Consider the following 17295-nt stretch of genomic DNA (forward strand, 5'->3'; position numbering starts at 1 on the left):
AGACTAACACACCTAGCCTACGCATCCCTGAACACTATGGGCAATTTAGTGTGGCCGATTCACCTGACTTGCATATCTTTGGATTGCAGGAGGAAGCCAGAGCACCCAGAGGAAACCCATGAAGACACAGGGAGAACATACAAACTCCACACAGGCAGTTGCTCAAGGCTGGAATCAAACCCAGGTCCCTGGCATTCTGAGGCACCAGTATTAACCAGTGAACCACTGTGTGGTTTGCTATAATGCCCATTATATAATGTTCCAAGATTTAGGGTCAGAAAGCAAAGTTTAACTTTGGCCTCACAAGGAATTGTTGGGACAGATGACCAAAAGCTTAATAAATTAAGTAGGTTTTAAAGGTATCTCTTCGAGAAAAGTGAGGAGGAGAGGCTGCGAGGTGCATAGATGGTAATTCTGAACTTAGGGCTAGATAACTAAAGGCAGGACCATGTACTGGGAATGGTCAAAAAGGATTCAGTTAGCACCAGTAGCTTCAAGATTTGTGGTGCTGGAGGAGGTTACTGGGATGAGGAGTATGTGTCAGTGTGAGGTTAAAAATGAGTTTTAAAATTAGGGAATTGCTTAGGAGTTAATGTATGTCAGAGAATATGGGGTGATGTGTAAACAGTTTTTCAAGAAAAACTCCCATTGGTGGGAGCAGAACTGATGTTTTCATATCCCAATTTCATTTGGTGTTCTAAATCAGCCATTAGACATTTATTTTGTTTAATCAAGGAGCCAAATGATCATCACTGCTGTTGTCTGCAAAATAGCCTGACTTAATTTTGAACATTTAATGATGAATATTTAACGTATGTTCATTCGGCATCTTTATGATGCAAAAGACTTGTCTCTGAAATTACATCTTGTTTGTACAAATGAGTCAGTAACATAACTCTTATGAAAAATTCTGACCCTTGGAAATGAAGTAAGTCACTATTGAGGTTTATAAACCAAATGACAACGCCATAATGATTTACGTTTATAAAAAAACAACTTGCCATTTTTATGCCAAATCTAATTACTGTATTTTTGTTTGTTTCCCAATTTATCAGACAGTGGGAATGGGATTTTTGTAGTGAGTGGAATGAGGAAAGATAGCCAGTAAGGTATTGAAATAGTCAAATGTCAGGATAACAGATGAACAGAGGAAAGGGTGAAGCCAGGCAATGTTATGGAAATTAACATAGGCCATAGTGTTGGCTTAAATGTGATCGAGCTCCTCTCACAGCCAAATATGACATCAGGGCTTGAAAAAGCCTGGCTGAGCCTCAGATAGTAGCCAATGAGAGAATGGAGCCGATGGGTCCCAAACAGAAAACGCAACAGTTTCAAAGACAGTTGGTGAATCTTGAGGAACAACAATCACTGTTGGACTGTTGCTCTGCTCTGACAATTGATTTGCTCAGAAATCTCTAGTGGTTTTCCAGCAAATTCTTTCCTTGTAATGTTAATTACTGGGGAGGGCCACAAACCAACCTCGTCAAAGCAGTGTAAACTGGTATATTCTGCTCAGTGTTCGTTCACTGACACACTGAAAAGCTTTGAAGTATTTACACAGATTTTCGATGTGTTAGTGAATAAGTGGGCGAATGAATCTGTAAGTGGATAGGGTGGGTTATGTAAGTGTGTAAGTGTATGGGGTGAAGTAAGAAGATAAGAGGATAGGATGGATGAGGCAAGTGAAGGTTGGGTGGGAATTGTAGCTGGATAGAGTTGACAACTGGGCAATATGGCAGGGTTGTAAGTGGGTAGGATGATAGGTGGTAGAGGGCAATCTGGAAGGGTGGCAGCTAGATTTTTAAAAATGGCCCTTAGGGGACCTTGTAGTGTAGCGGTAGTATCCCTACCTTTGTCCCTCTTGTTCCATTGGGGGTATAATAACAACTCTAATTAAATGCTAATTAGAAAATAGATTAAGAAATAATAAAACTGATCTCTTTCCCCTTCCAACTTCATTTTAATTTAGTCCCTCCTCTCTGTCCCCACCTCCCACTCACTTTTGATGGTTTGCATAGCCCAATATGGACTTTGCTTGTAAATATTTAATTGCCTACACAGGTGATTACTGCTGGTAATTTATAAAATCAAAAAAATGCAAAAGGAAATCATCGTGATGTTGATGGTAATAATGTGCTTCAGTTGTGCGTGATAGCATTTCTGAGTTTGAGAAAAAAAAGTAAAGCAGCCCCAGGAATTGGCTTTGCTTGTGAATATCAATTGTCTGTGTAGGTGTTTTGCTGGGGGTGGTTAGTAGCTTAATTTTAAAAAAGTCACGGTGATTTGATGGTGGGAAAGTCACTCAGTTATGTCTGATAGCACTTTTGGGTGTAAAGAGAAAGTAAAATAAATAAAGCAAGCCTCCCCTTCCTTCTCTCTCACTTTAGATAGTTTGCATTGTCCTTACAGGCTTTGCTTGTACATATTTAGTCTTGCTAGCTCACCACCTCTTGGAGATCCTCCTTGACATTGACTCCTGCCGACTGCAGCAGGAGCAGATTTAGATTAGATTACCTACAGGCCCAACCAGTCCACACCGACCTTCTGAAGAGTAACCCACCCAGCCCCATTTCCCTCTAACTAATGCACCTAACAATATGGGCAGTTTAGCATTGTCAATTCACCTAACCTGCACATCTTTGGATTGTGGGAGGAAACCGGAGCAAATCCACGCAGACACAGGGAGAATGTGCAAACTCCACACAGACAGTTACCCAAGGCTGGGACCCTGTTGCTGTGAGGCAGCAGTGTTAACCACTGAGCCATTGTGCAGCTTTTCTGGAGTTGGGACATTTCCCTGTGTGTGTGTCTCTCTCTGTCTCTCACCTTCTGAACATCTTTAAGGATGAATAAAAAACTTGACAGCTTCCCACCAGTATGTTTGAAAGAGAGTTTTCATTGTTATACAACCTTTTAGGACCTTTTTGAGTTTCTCAATATTTTCAGGAGTCAACAGTTTAACGTTCAGCTTTCATGTCCCTCTGACTTTGCTCTGGTCTTCCAGCTTACTGTTGGTGGATTTAACTGTGGCTGTGTTGAGACACAAACGAGGAAATGCATCCTGGAATATACAGACCCATCTGACTGTGACCAGATGTATGTATACCATACTCCATATGAAATGATGTTAAAGAAATTGCGCAGCTTTCCCCAAACACTCAGACTGATCTAATATAGTCTGGATTCAGGCAGAGGTGCCCTTTCTTCCTTGCCTTATTTGATGCTGTACAATGCCCTTTGCTGAGTTCATCAGCAAGAATACAGGTTGACATCCACATCCACATCTCTACCACCTAGATGGTGAAAAGCAGAAGAAACACTGTTGTTATTTTGTGGTTTTCTACATGTTAGTCGACATAAAACATACCACAGATAGTTGGGTTCTCCTTAGGTCAGTTCTGTGAAGTTTATCTACAACACTAACTATTCACAAGGCTACAATACCACTGATTTATACACAATCTTGTTTACTAACGTTTCTGTACAATATATAGATATACCTAACTGACTACACTCACTCCACTATGCAGAGAGAATGGCTGAAGGTGAGATTGGAATCTCTACCCCAGAATGCCAAGAGGTGGTTAGCCATCAAACCTCATCTCTTTGCCTTGAATTATCCAAGGTAATCTTCCAATTCAGAGTCCATTCCATGGATGAGACATGTGTGAATATCTTCTTCTGGAAGGTATACACAGAGAGCGCTGTGATCAGTGACATGAATGAATAAGTTGGTTTGGTAGTGTCATCGCAATCTGACATTTTGAAGTTGAACAAATGTTCAATTTAAAGAATTGAGGTTGATAAATTCTTGATCTCGCAAGGAATTAAGGGCTATGGGGAGAGTGCAAGTAAGTGGAGTTGAAATGCCCATCAGCCAAGATTAAATGGCGGAGTGGACTCGATGGACCAAATGGCCTTACTTCCACTCCTATGTCTTACGGTCTTAAATCTTTTTATATTGAACTATTTCACATGGCACCCCAACCACAATCCTGTCCTTTCTCATGATGGTCTCAGATGGAGGGAGAGTCTGAACAAACCAGTAACTCTGGGCAAAGTGACTGAAGCCTTTAAATCATTTTTGAGAAAAGTAAAATCCTTAGAAGTGATGGATACCTGGCTGATTGGTACTTGTTGTTGTGGGATTAATTAACTGACTGTAGACCTGTTGGAGATCTACAAGAGTATGCTTCGGACCAGCAGCATGTCTAATTCTATGAGAAATTATATTGATGCTATTGGAGAGGAATTTCAAAGAGAAGTCTGAGTCTCATGTTCAGTAGTACAAATTGATGTTTATTTGAGCTCCTTACCAACGCAACATAGAAGAGGTCTCTAGGACACTTCCTTTCTCAACAAAGTACAGGATATTTATACATACTATATTCCAATTGTTACATGCAACATTGACATCAGTGTTTGCCACATCTCCTCTGACCTACACATCCAATCCTACATAATGGATGTGCTGATAATAAAATTGGGAATGGGATAGAATCTGAAACTGGATCCAACTGCTGCAACACAAACAACTCTAGGACATTTTCAATTAAATTAGTGAGCATCAGAAAGGTTCCTAATAAAATCTGGAGTCAGGCAGGGCTGCCCTTTCGCCCTTGCCTTATTTGAGTGTGTACCAAGCCCTTTGCTGGGTCCATTAGCAAGAATACTGGATTAGGAGGGGTGATTAACCCAGACAGCAGAGGCCTACATGTCATAGTGCTCCTGTTCATTAGCAATATCATCACCTTCTGTTTGAATCTGCTGTTGTGCAGACTCATGAACATCTGTGACCATTTCAAACTGGTCTCAGGGTCCAAGGTAAGTTGAGGCAAGAGAAAGGCCATGTTCTTTGCAAAATGGGCTGACCAATCCTTTGTCTCCTTCCCCCTCATTCCTGTGTTAAGGTGCTGGGGATATGGCTTATAGGGACTGGGTAGGGCAGTAAAACCAGGGAAGATAATACCAAAATGAGACAGAAACTAAGCGAGCAAGAACCTAGTCATCAAGTGTGAATTGCTATATGTGGCATTGATCTGGCCCATTCCCTAAGTCTGTGTCACAGAAGTCATCTTCTAATTCATTTGGAAGTCATATATGAATCCTATCTGCATGGACACCATGTACAAAACAGCGGAGGAGAAACACATATCAGCATCACCCTTAACTTGAGGGCCATCTTTTTGTGCAGCTGCATCAAACTGTGCATACACCTTCTGTACACAAACACCAAATATCACTTGTTAAAGTTCTACCTGTCCCTAGTGTTGAACAATGGTCACAGTACCAGTTAACACACTAAGTAGTTGGACTGCAGCACAGAGCTGCCCCTCATAGAAATGTTCGTACAGCAAAGCACTCTTGATCACATTTACATGAAGCAGTGTTCAGCACATTGAGGTGTTGTGGGAAAAGGAGACAGTTAATCCTGTCAGCAGGCTGTCAGTCATGTAACAGAATGCCTCATCACCAGAACTTTCAAACAAGCACTAAGACTTGATTGACTGATGATGAGAAGGGCACTTTCCATCAGTTTGCTTATATACATATGGCTGTCTACTGCACTGCACATTGTTCTTGAACAGGCTGCAGTGGTGAAGACACTATTGCACTCCTTCTGAAATGTGTCTTTGTAAAGAAGATCTGCAGAGAGAGATGTCAATGTTTTCCTTAGCCACTCCATGATACAATTTTTCTCAAGTGGGCTGTTCACAGATTCACACCTGAGACAAACATTAACGGGGACTGGAGGATTATTAGGTCTGCCTGAAACATGCTTGACTTCCAGTTCAAAGAGTTGTCCTCGACCCAGTGTTACAAATTCCAAGCACATTCGAAATGCAAGCTTACATGTTAAAGGGAACACTGAAGCTTGGGCAGGTGCTGCAAAGACACTGTGGGAAAGGGCCACCGTCTGAGAACTTACCAGCCATTGTGTGCCAAAGGGGTTGGTAACATATTGAATAACCCCCTCTCCGGGTTGTATGCTTATCACTTAATTCATAAAGTAAATCCCACAAGCGTTAAAATTGGAAAAATTGCATTTTGTGTAGTACCTAATTTAAAAATTGCATTAAATTTGCATATGTATTTAATTTATGAGTAAAGGATTAATTTTGTTAAATTAAGTTGGAACTGTGCAAGTTTCTAACAGTAATCCAGAATCAGACATTTTCAGAGACTGTCAGAGAGCAACGGAAGTCCCCATCAGCAATGGGAACATCCCAGGTAGTTCTCACAGAGTCAGAGTGTTGGGGCTTCTGAAGGGTTCTGATGCATATAGAGTCATAGAGTCATAGAGATGTACATCATGGAAACAGACCCTTTGGTCCAACCCGTCCATGCCAACCAGATATCCCAACCCAATCTAGTCCCACCTGCCAGCACCCGGCTCATATTCCTCCAAACCCTTCCTATTCATATACCATCTAAATGCCTCTTAAATGTTACAATTGTACCAGCCTCTACCACTTCTTCTGGCAGCTCATTCCATACCCGTACCACCCACTGTATGAAAAAGTTGCCCCTTAGGTCTCTTTTATAGTTTTCCCCTCTCACCCTAAACCTATGCCCTTTAGTTCTGGATTCCCCAACCCTAGGGAAAAGACTTTGTCTATTTACCCTATCCATGCCCCTCATAATTTTGTAAACCTCTATAAGGTCACCCCTCAGCCTCTGACGCTCCAGGGAAAACAGCCCCAGCCTGTTCAGTCTTTCCCCATTGCTCAAATCCTCCAATCGTGGCAACATCCTTGTAAATCTTTTCTGAACCCTTTCAAATTTCACATCTTATTCTGAACACACTGAACAGTCTAACTATCCAGAGACTAAGTGATCTGGATATTTAATTGAAGGAAGTTTCTGTTCATGTGGCACTGGATGTTAGCAAACAGTCTGCTCATTTGGTTGATAATGGAGGACAGGAGAGGCATGGTGATGTAGAGTTGGGTGTCATCCACGTAGATGTGAAAACTGACGCTGAATTTTCAGATAATGTTGGCAAGGGACAGCATGTCAATGAGAAAGAGGCAGGGGCAAGGTTCTCAGAAACAACTGAAAGGTAATTGGTTTTCAGAGAATCTCTCGTCTTGTTGGGATTAAACATATACTGTAATTTAAAGAACATCATGACAGTTGCGGGAGCTTTGTCATGGACGTATTTTAATGAGAGTTCCGTTTGCACCTTTAAAGGAAGAAAACTGCATGTATTTGTCAAATCCATCAGTATCTGTCAAGAAAATAGGATAGATTATTGACTGTAGATCCTTTAACTGGTAGGCTGTCTTCCAGATGTGCATGTACTTGCGATGTATTTCAAACATTTCCAATTTTATTGTATTTGCTCTTGCTTATGTAAACACTTCAATGTGAAACATTCATCTCTCCAGCTAATGATGGTCACTATCTGTGTAAGCAACACCTATCAACAATTAGCATTATGTTCTCAGGGAAAGCTGAGAGAACAACTGAACTGAGAGGAGACAGATAGATTACACATTTTACTTGAAACACAGACACATATAAAAAGTCCCAGGTTTGCAGGCCAAAGCAAAAGTTGCAAAGGAATAGTGTGTGTGAAATGGTGATCAAGAGTAAAGAGTAAAGGCCATTTTGGAAAACTGCTTGAAAGTCACAGATTTTGTACATTTTGAGTATTCTTCTGCACTTCCTTCAGAGTTGTTAGAAAAGTTATTCACATAATACAGTTACAGTAAGTACAACATTTCTGTGTCTTGTAACAAATACTGGAAATTATATGTGAATGTCATTTTGAAAATTGAAATGCATAGCAGTGTACAAATAAAATGGTACGGTGGCTCAGTGGTCAGCCCTGCTGCGTCACAGCGCCAAAGACTTGGCTTTGATTCCAGCCTCAGGAGACTGTGTGGAGTTTGCATGTTCTCCCCATGTCTGTGTGGGTTTCCGCTGGGTGCTCCAGTTTCCTCCCACAGTCAAAGATGTGCAGGTTAGGTGAATTGGCCATGCTAAATTGCACAGAATTGTCAGGGATGTGTAGGCTAGGTGCATTGGTCAGAGGTAATTATAGAGTAGGGGAATGGATCCGGGTGGATGGCTTTTCAGAGGGTCGGTGTGGACTTGTTGAGGTGAAGGGCCTGCTTCCACACTGTAGGGATTCTGTATATGTAGAAAATAAAATGAATTAACTCCTTCATGCAGTTTTTTTTTATCCTTAATTGTGGGAATTCTGACCAGTACTTTCAGAATTGCATGTGATGCTAATTGAACAAGTCTATTAAGATCGACTTCAAGTTCCATTTCATAATCATGAGCCACTTTGTTCCTACTGACTGTTATGAACATTTTTTTTAAAGGTTATACCGTAATATAGAGTCACAGAGTCATGCAACACGGAAACAGACCCTTTGGTTCAACTTGTCAGTGCTGAATAGACATCCCATCTGACCTTGTCACATTTGCCCCATTTCTCTCTAAACCCTTTCTATTCATACACCTGTCCAGGTGCTTTTTAAATGCTGTTATTGTACTCACCTCCACCACTTCATCTGACAGTTCATTCCATACATGTACCACCCTCTGTGTGAAAAAGTGACCCTTCAGATCCTTTTTAAATCTTTCCCCACTCACCTTAAACCTTTGTCCTCCAGTTTTCAACTTACCCCACTTTAGGAAAAAGACTGGCTATTCACCCTATCCATGCCTCTCATGATTTTATAAACCTCTAGATTGTCACTTTCAAGGAACATGCACCTTACGTCTCTTTGTTTTGCAATACTTCCCAGTGCCCTACCATTAATTTTGTATCAGTCCTGGCCTTGTTTGCCTTACCAAAATTCAATCCCTCACATTTAACTAAATTAAACTCCATCTGCCACTCTTTGGCCCATTGGCCCATCTGAGATAATCCTGAGATAATTCACTGTCCACTACACCACCTATTTTGGTGTCATCTGCAAACTTACTAACAATGCCTCCTATAATCACATCCAAGTCGTTTATATAAATGATGAAAAGCAGTGGACCGAGAATCGATCCTAATGGCATAGCACTGGTCGTATGCCTCCAGTACGAAAAGCAACCCGCTACCACCATTCTGAGTCTCCTACCTTCAAGCCAATTTTGTATCCAACTGGCTAGCTCCCCCTGGATCCCAACTTATGAACCAAAATATAATTGTTCATGTATTCAATTTGAAGTCATTCAAATAGAAACTTATAATTGGAAATATAAATGAAAAATATTTTATGCAGCTTTATCAGTGGCTAGATGAATTGTACAAATAACTAGTTGAATGCTTCAAATGTGGTGAGTTCGCTGGCTTTGTTGTTATAACAGTAGGGTTGGCCTTAGTACAACTCCATTGGAATGGGGAGTACTGACTCAAATTGCTGTATCTGATTGCTATCTGCTGACTGGGTTAGAAATATTTATGTTTAACAACAGGCCTTTCACAGCGCAAGTCACTATATCGGAGGAAATGGGTTAAGGGGAAGAAACTTGAGAGAAATTTGGAGGAGGACTTTTTTAAGATGCTGCTTTTCTTATCAGAATAGCTTACTTTAAGTATCACACATGAGTACTATGAACATGCAAAGTTACGAATAAGGAACAATTGCATACCACTTGGCCCCTGCGCTTGCTCCACCAGTTAAAAAGGTAACAGTCGATTTGATTTTAGCCTTAACCCCACTTTCCTGCCTACCACCAATAATCTTTCATCTCTTTTAGTATGAGCTGTTTAGGCAAAAGGAGCATACTTCTTCAAGAGACAGCAATGGAGAAAAACAAGGAAAGCACAACAAAAAATGTTGGAAATCTGTAACAGGAATATCAACATGTAAAAGAGAAGAAAGTAAGCTTTCCCATAGGACCTTCCGTCATTTTGAATAGAAACTTTTAAATTTCCTCATTCCTGTGTTAAATATGAGCAATATTTTGAATGCTAGCTGGGTGAACCAGTCAAAATAGTCAATGACAGGCTGATTAATGGGCTATTGCAGTTTTGTAATCTGCCAGAGGGCTCCCATTGCAACCTTATCATTCCACAGCGCAAGTCAGTATATTGGAGGAAATGGGTTAAGGGGAAGAAATTTGAGAGAAATTTGGAGGAGGTCTTTTTTAAACTTAAACACACATTCCATTTATTTTGGGTAAATTATTATAACTTTCAAGTTTCATGCATTCATCCTTCTTCCTGTATTTGGTTTCAGCTCAAATTCAATCTTCCCCTTTTGAATTAAAGTGTGAAAATAATGCTTCAACTTTAAACAAGTAGCCACTGATTTTCGTAATAAGATTCTCATCAGCATCTTCGATTTCTTGCACCTATTTTTTTTCTCTCTTACTCCCTTTAGGATTATAAATTGTGCTGGAAATGCGATCCCAGTAAATCATTCGTGCTTTACAGAGAAACTTTCTTTTCATGTCTGAATGTAATTCTGTCTTCACTTGACATTTACATATGACACTTCTCAACAAATGTTACTGAACAATGAGCAGGAAAATTGACCTATTAATGTTTTCCTCATAGATTTACAGGATTTGTGATAGACAACTGCTGGGAACATCTGTTTAATGCAACAAAGAATTTTGAGGCAATTCCAGCAACAAGTAAAAGATGGAATTAAAATCAGATAACAATAGACTGCTAAGGAAATATCTAACTCCATTGAAGCTGGCAAGAAACTAGTAGAGTTAGCTGAAGCATGGATCTTATTCCATCAGTGATAACGTAAATGTAATTCTATCAGATTCATTAAATCAAGCTACAAGGAAGGTTAATTTTTTTTTAACTAGTGCTCTAGACAATTAGGTTTATTGAAATTGGCAAATGTCCAGTGGGATTCGTGCTGCTGCTAGAGACCTGTGTGGTTTTGTAGACACCCTCAGTGAATAGAATGATAGCTATTGTGGTTAGTAAATAAGTGGCAAACATGAATCTAGTCTTTTTTCAACTTGAATAAACATCATGGCAGAAAATGTGATAAAATTTTGCAACTTGTTAGATTGTACACAGAGTTAAAAATGTATTTGTTAATATTATGCAATGGATGGGTATATGAGTAGGAAGGATTTAGAGGGCTGTGGACCAAATGCTGGCAAATGGGACTAGGTCAGATTGGAATGTCTGGTCGGCATGGATGAGTTAGATGAAAACATCTGTTTCCGTGCTCTATGACTCTATAATGTTAGAAATTTCGACATTTTGGCACCGTATTGTCTGGTGTTACAAGCCTCTCCCAGTTTGACAATGGCATTCCTCCCTGAGTTAATAAATAATCAGAGCCAGTCTACCTTGTCAGAGCATTTATATTATGACTCAAAGCTATAGTGCCATCATGCAATTATTATTCTAAATTCCAAAAATACTGACTTGTAGAAACACAGTTCTAAGAAAATGGCAATGCCATCCAAATGGGCTCACGTGGATTTTAGTTGAAGCCCACCTACACAGAGACTGGAAAATATTGATGGCAGTCCCATACTCAGATATCGACCCAAAAGTGATCAATCCCGAATCATTTCTAACTGAACGTACTACCTCAAGGGTTATGGCAAGAAAAGGAAGTTCTCTTGGAACAGCATCAAAAAGTAATGAACTGGCTTTGGTTGTGAAAAGTGTTGTACAAATAGAGATCATTACCTGTCCTTTTTTATCTCTGGAGTTTACTATTCCTGTGGTTAGCACTGCTGCTTCACAGCACCAGAGACCTGGGTTCAATTCCCGCCTCAGGTGACTGTCTGTGTGGAGTTTGCACATTCTCCCCGTGTCTATGTGGGTTTCCTCCGGGTGCTCAGGTTTCCTCCCACAGTCTAAAATTGTGCAGGTTAGGTGAATTAGCTGTGCTAAATTGCCCGTAGTGTTAGGTGAAGGGGTAAATGTAGGGGATTGGATCTGGGTGGGTTGCGCTTTGGCAGGTCAGTGTGGACTTGTTGGGCTGAAGGGCCTGTTTCCACATTGTAAGTAATCTAATCTAAACTTTTCTAGCACACCTCTCATCATCTACGTTCTTTAAACTTCATCTTTAGGCTTAACTGTATCCTGCTCAACTGTCTCTATTGGCCTTCACAGGCTCTCAGTCTCAAACGTTTTCTGTTCAAAATGTTGTGCTTGTGTTTTTTTTAAAATTGATGCATGGTTTTGCTCCTTTATTGCTCTATAATCTCCAAAAATTTTATAATCCACCAACCTTCAGATTTCTATTCCAGTATAACTCAATATCCCTGACCACTTGTGGTCATCATATTCCCTTTGTTACTCCCTCATCACAGAGTCATACAGTACAGAAGAGACCCTTCAACCCATCGAGTCTGTACTGCCAATTAGTGGTAATACCAATCAGTCATCTTGGTTCTTTGCTCTGACATTATCTCCCTTTGTCTCTCCCAACACTCTTCTCCTTTAAGACCTTCCATAAAACCCAGTTCTTTGATCAAGTGTAACCCTTATAATTTGTTCTCTGCTTGAACATTCATAACAATCTGATTAGGTCTTTGTGACGCAGTTTAAAACATCTTTAATACATATGCTAGATAAAGGTTCAATGCTACAACTATTTGACATGGTGATGACCAATTAGGTTGAGATTGAGATCTTGTTTTACGTCAAAAGATATGGAGAAAGTGAGGACTTCAGATTCTGGAGAAGTTAGAGTTGAAAAATGTGCTGGAAAAGCACAACTGATCAGGCAACATCCAAGGACCAGCAGGAGGCCTTCCCAGGTACCTCACTCCCAACCCCACCCCCAGTCTCCTATTTATCTCCCAGCACACCTCTCCCCCGCCCCACATTTCTGATGAAGGGCTAATGCCCGAAACGTCAACTCTCCTGCTCTTTGGATGCTGCCTAACCTGCTGTGTATTTCCAGTGCCATACTTTTCGATTATGTCAAAAGACATGTGAGGCAGACTGAGCAGATGTCTATGACTGTTTTCCTTAGCCTGCTTTTGCTGGGACAGGTGCTAACTATAGCATGAGGATTGCACCATTCCACATCAAGCATGGATGACCGGGAGTCACTCCCACTTTTAATAACTGGTGTGGATCAGTTGGAAAGATTTAGAGTCATGGAGATGTACAGCATAGAAACAGACCCTTCGGTCCAACCCGTCCATGCCGACCAGATATCCCAACCCAATCCAGTCCCACCTGCCAGAACCCGGCCCTATCCTTTCAAATCTTTCCTATTCATATACCCATCCAGATACCTTTTAAAATGTTGCAATTGTACTAGCCTCCACCACTTCCTCTGGCAGCTCATTCCATACACGTACCATCCTCTGCTTGAAAACATTGTCCCTTAAGTCTGTTCTATTTCTTTCCCCTCTAAACTTATGCCCTCCAGTTCTGGATACCCCCACCCCAGTGAAAAAGACTTTGTCTATTTAACCTATCCGTGCCCTCATGATTTTGTAAACCTCTATAAGGTCACCCCTCAGCCTCCAACACTCTAGGGAAAACTGATTTAGCCTAGTCAAACTCTCCTGATAGTTCAAATCCTCCAACCCTAGCAATATCTTTGTAAATCTTTTCTGAACCCTTTCAAGTTTCACAACATCTTTCTGATAGGAAGGAGACTAGAATTGCACACAATATTCTAACAGTGGCCTAACCAATGTCCTGTACAGCTGCAACACGACCTCCCAACTCCTGCACTCAATACTCTAACCAATAAAGGAAAGCATACGAAATGCCTTCTTCACTCTCCTGTCTGCCTGCAACTCCACTTTCAAGGAGCTATGAACCTGCACTCCAAGGTCTCTTTGTTCAGCAACACTCCCTAGGACCTTACCATTAAGTGTATAAGTCCTGCTAAGGTTTGCTTTCCCAAAATGCAGCACTTCGCATTTATCTGAATTAAACTCCATCTTCCACTTCTCAGCCCATTGGCCCATCTGATCACGATCCTGTTGTCATCTGAGATAACCTTCTTTGTTGTCCAATTTTGGTGTCATCTGCAAACTTACTAACTATACCTCTTATGCTCACATCCAAATCATTTATATAAATAACAAAGAATAGTGGACACAGCATCGATCGTTGTAGCACTCCACTGGCCACAGGCCTCCAGTCTGAAAAACAACCCTCAACCACTACCCACTGTCTTCTACTTTTGAGCCAGTTCTTTATCCAAATGGCTAGTTCTCCCTGTATTCCGTTAGATCTAACCTTGCTAATCAGTCTCCCATGGGGAACCTTGTCAAATGCTTTATGTCCATATAGATCACATTTTCCACTCTGCCCTCGTTAATCCTCTTGTTACTTCTTCAAAACACTCCATAAAGTTTGGGAAACATGATTTCCCATACATAAAGCCATGTTGACTATCCCTAATCAGTCTTTGCCTTTCCAAATACATATACATCCTGCCCCTCAGGATTTCTTCCAACAACTTGCCCACCACTGACATCAGGCTCACTGGTCCATAGTTCCCTGGCTTGTCCTTACCACCTTTCTCAAACAATGGCACCACGTTAGCCAACCTCCAGTCTTCCGCCACCTCACCTGTGACTATCGATGATACAAATATTTCAGTAAGAGGCCCAGCAATCACTTCCATAGCCTCCCATGGAGTTCTAGGGTACACCTGTTCAGATCCTGGGGATTTATCCAGCTTTATGCATTTCAAGACATCCAGCAGTTCCTCCTCTGTAATATGAACATTTTTCAAGATGTCATCATCTATTTCCCTACATTCTATATCTTCCATGTCCTTTTCCACAGCTTGATAATTAGCTAGAAATCAAATCTGGTGCTTCTACCTCAGGGACAAAGACACTACCGATCATATGTCAAGCCCTTAGAACTGGCCAATATTGATTATAATTACACAGCTGGTTACAATCCTCTGGCATTTCACTAGATACAAGAAGCTTTTATAATGTTAGTACATTATTCTGATCCACCTAATCCCAATAAACCCTTATATCAATATGAAATAATTGTATTGTGATGATAATGCAGACAGCAACATTTGAATCAATGGTGGCAGGTCCATCTACAATCAGCTGAATGAACATCGGTCAGGAGGTAACCTTTGATCCTTCTGCTCCATATATGTCAATATTCCCCCAGTAAATAAATAAAATTTTTAAAAACTATCGATTTTGGAGAAGCTCATGAAGAATCACTGGACTTGAAAAGTTTGCTCTGCTTTCTCTCTGCAGATGCTGCCAGACTTGCTGAGTTTCTCCAACAAATTCCATTTACGTTATTGAAGCAGTCATTAAACTGCAGTAATGACACCGCTCCCCACCCCCCCGTAAATTGTTCACAGGCTAAATTATTAAATTTCCAAAGACCTTATGTATAGTTTATGATGGAGGTTTCATCTACAAAGTGTCTATGAGTTTTATTTCCATTTGCTAACTGGAATGACAAATTGGTTAAGTAGAAGAAATCTGGGCATCTAAATGAAACTGTTAAACAATTCAGTGCCCACAGTTTCCACATGATAGGTCTTTGTGAACATTTTGGGAATTTTGCAACAGGCTAGGTTTCAGCACCAGTTTACTTTGTCACAGTAAACCAACTTATTGCTGGGAAAGTTCATGCACTACCTCTGCTTCGTGGACATTTGTAATGGAGTTAATTCATGAAATATTTGAATTATTTTATAACATGTTTTAAATTGATATAAAATTTAAGAGCAGTGGTCAGAATGTAGGTCTACAGACAAATGAAGGCTGAAGTTCTATCATAACCCTTGACCTAAAGGACAGTTAGTGAATAGAAAGAGCATTAGAAAGCCAGTAATTCACCAACAGCTAAGATGTGTGTGGATTCTTCACTACAGCCAAGCCTATCAATAGGAGAAAGTGAGGACTGCAGATGCTGGAGATCAGAGTCGAAGAGTGTGGTGCTGGAAAAGCACAGTTGGTCAGGCAGCATCCGAACATCAGGAGAATCGACATTTCAAGTATAAGCCCTTCATCAGCAATGGAGGGATGATTCCTGATGAAGGGCTTATGCTCAAAAAGCCTAGCAATAGCCCAAACACCCAAGAACCAATTCCACTGAGAACTAAAAATGGATGGGCACTCATCAAGGATAAAGGAAGCCAGCATCAGAAACAGATATTGATGCATCCTCACCAAGATATTGAAATACGTTTAAGAAGCAGTCTCAACGTCAATACCTTCATTTATCTACCTCAAGTGGAAAGAGGAGATCATGCCAACGGATTTACAAGATTTTGTAATTTTGATGATCTTCAGGAGAGGAGATAAGATAGATTGTGGTAACTACAGCAGGGTGCTATATACCAAAGGGAAGGTTATTGCAAATGTTCTCCTGAACTGTCTCCTCCCAGTGGCTTGGGAGCTCCTACTGGAATCACAATACAACTTCCTTCCAATAAGAGGAACAATGAACATTATCTTCACTACAGCATTGAGTTCCATGTACTAATGCACCACTTAGTCATCTGGGGAACAGAGCATTCAAAGACAAAGACCTTAAGTTTGGCACCAAGCTCAGGATCTATAAGGCAGTAGCATTAGTAGACACAACAGCAATATACAGCAAACCTTTCAATTCTTTGGGAATTTCACCAATGATATCTCTGCAAAATCCTGCAATTCCTGTGTCAGGATAGGGGCTCCAATAACAGTGTCCTCTTTCAGGCCAATAGCCCACAGTCAATGCATTGGTTGCAGTCAATATGCTGTGTTGGGTGGGCCATATCGTCTGCAGGGCCTGACACAAAACCTCCAAACTGAATTCTCTCCTCTCAGCTTCTGCATGGCAAGCAGTTATGGGAGGGCAGAGAAAATGTGTTACGGTCATCTCCAAAGCTTCCCTTAAAAAAATCATGCAAATCCCCACCAACCAGTGCGAAGTTCTTATCCAAGACTGCAAATCTCAAGCATCTCCGATGAGCCAATGTGGAGGCCAAATAAACACTGGAAACCAAGCCATCTTACCCAACTACCTCAGCAAACAGCACCTGCAGCAGGGTTTGAGGGTCCAGCATCATCTGTTTAGTCACCTCAGGACCCACAGGAGTGGAAGAAAGTCACACTTGATCTCAAGGATCTGACTAAGAAGAAGAATTCAACTTCATTGAGATCAACTGAGGAGAGAAGGGAAAAAAGAGGAAAGATTTGTCAGAATTAACTGCAATTTGTAGATAGATACTTTTATGACTCATGATTTCTTTATGAAATCTGTTATCCTTGCCTTATAGCAAAATCGCAGACTGATGAACAATTGGTATAGAACGTAATGCTTGGAGGAACTGCACAGATTTTCAGATGGTGAGATATGAAATGCAACCCCAGTAAATGCTTGCAGTTTAAAGAATTGACAAA

The sequence above is a fragment of the Chiloscyllium punctatum genome, chromosome 20, assembly GCF_047496795.1.
Source record: "Chiloscyllium punctatum isolate Juve2018m chromosome 20, sChiPun1.3, whole genome shotgun sequence".
Taxonomy (NCBI): Eukaryota; Metazoa; Chordata; class Chondrichthyes; order Orectolobiformes; family Hemiscylliidae; genus Chiloscyllium; species Chiloscyllium punctatum.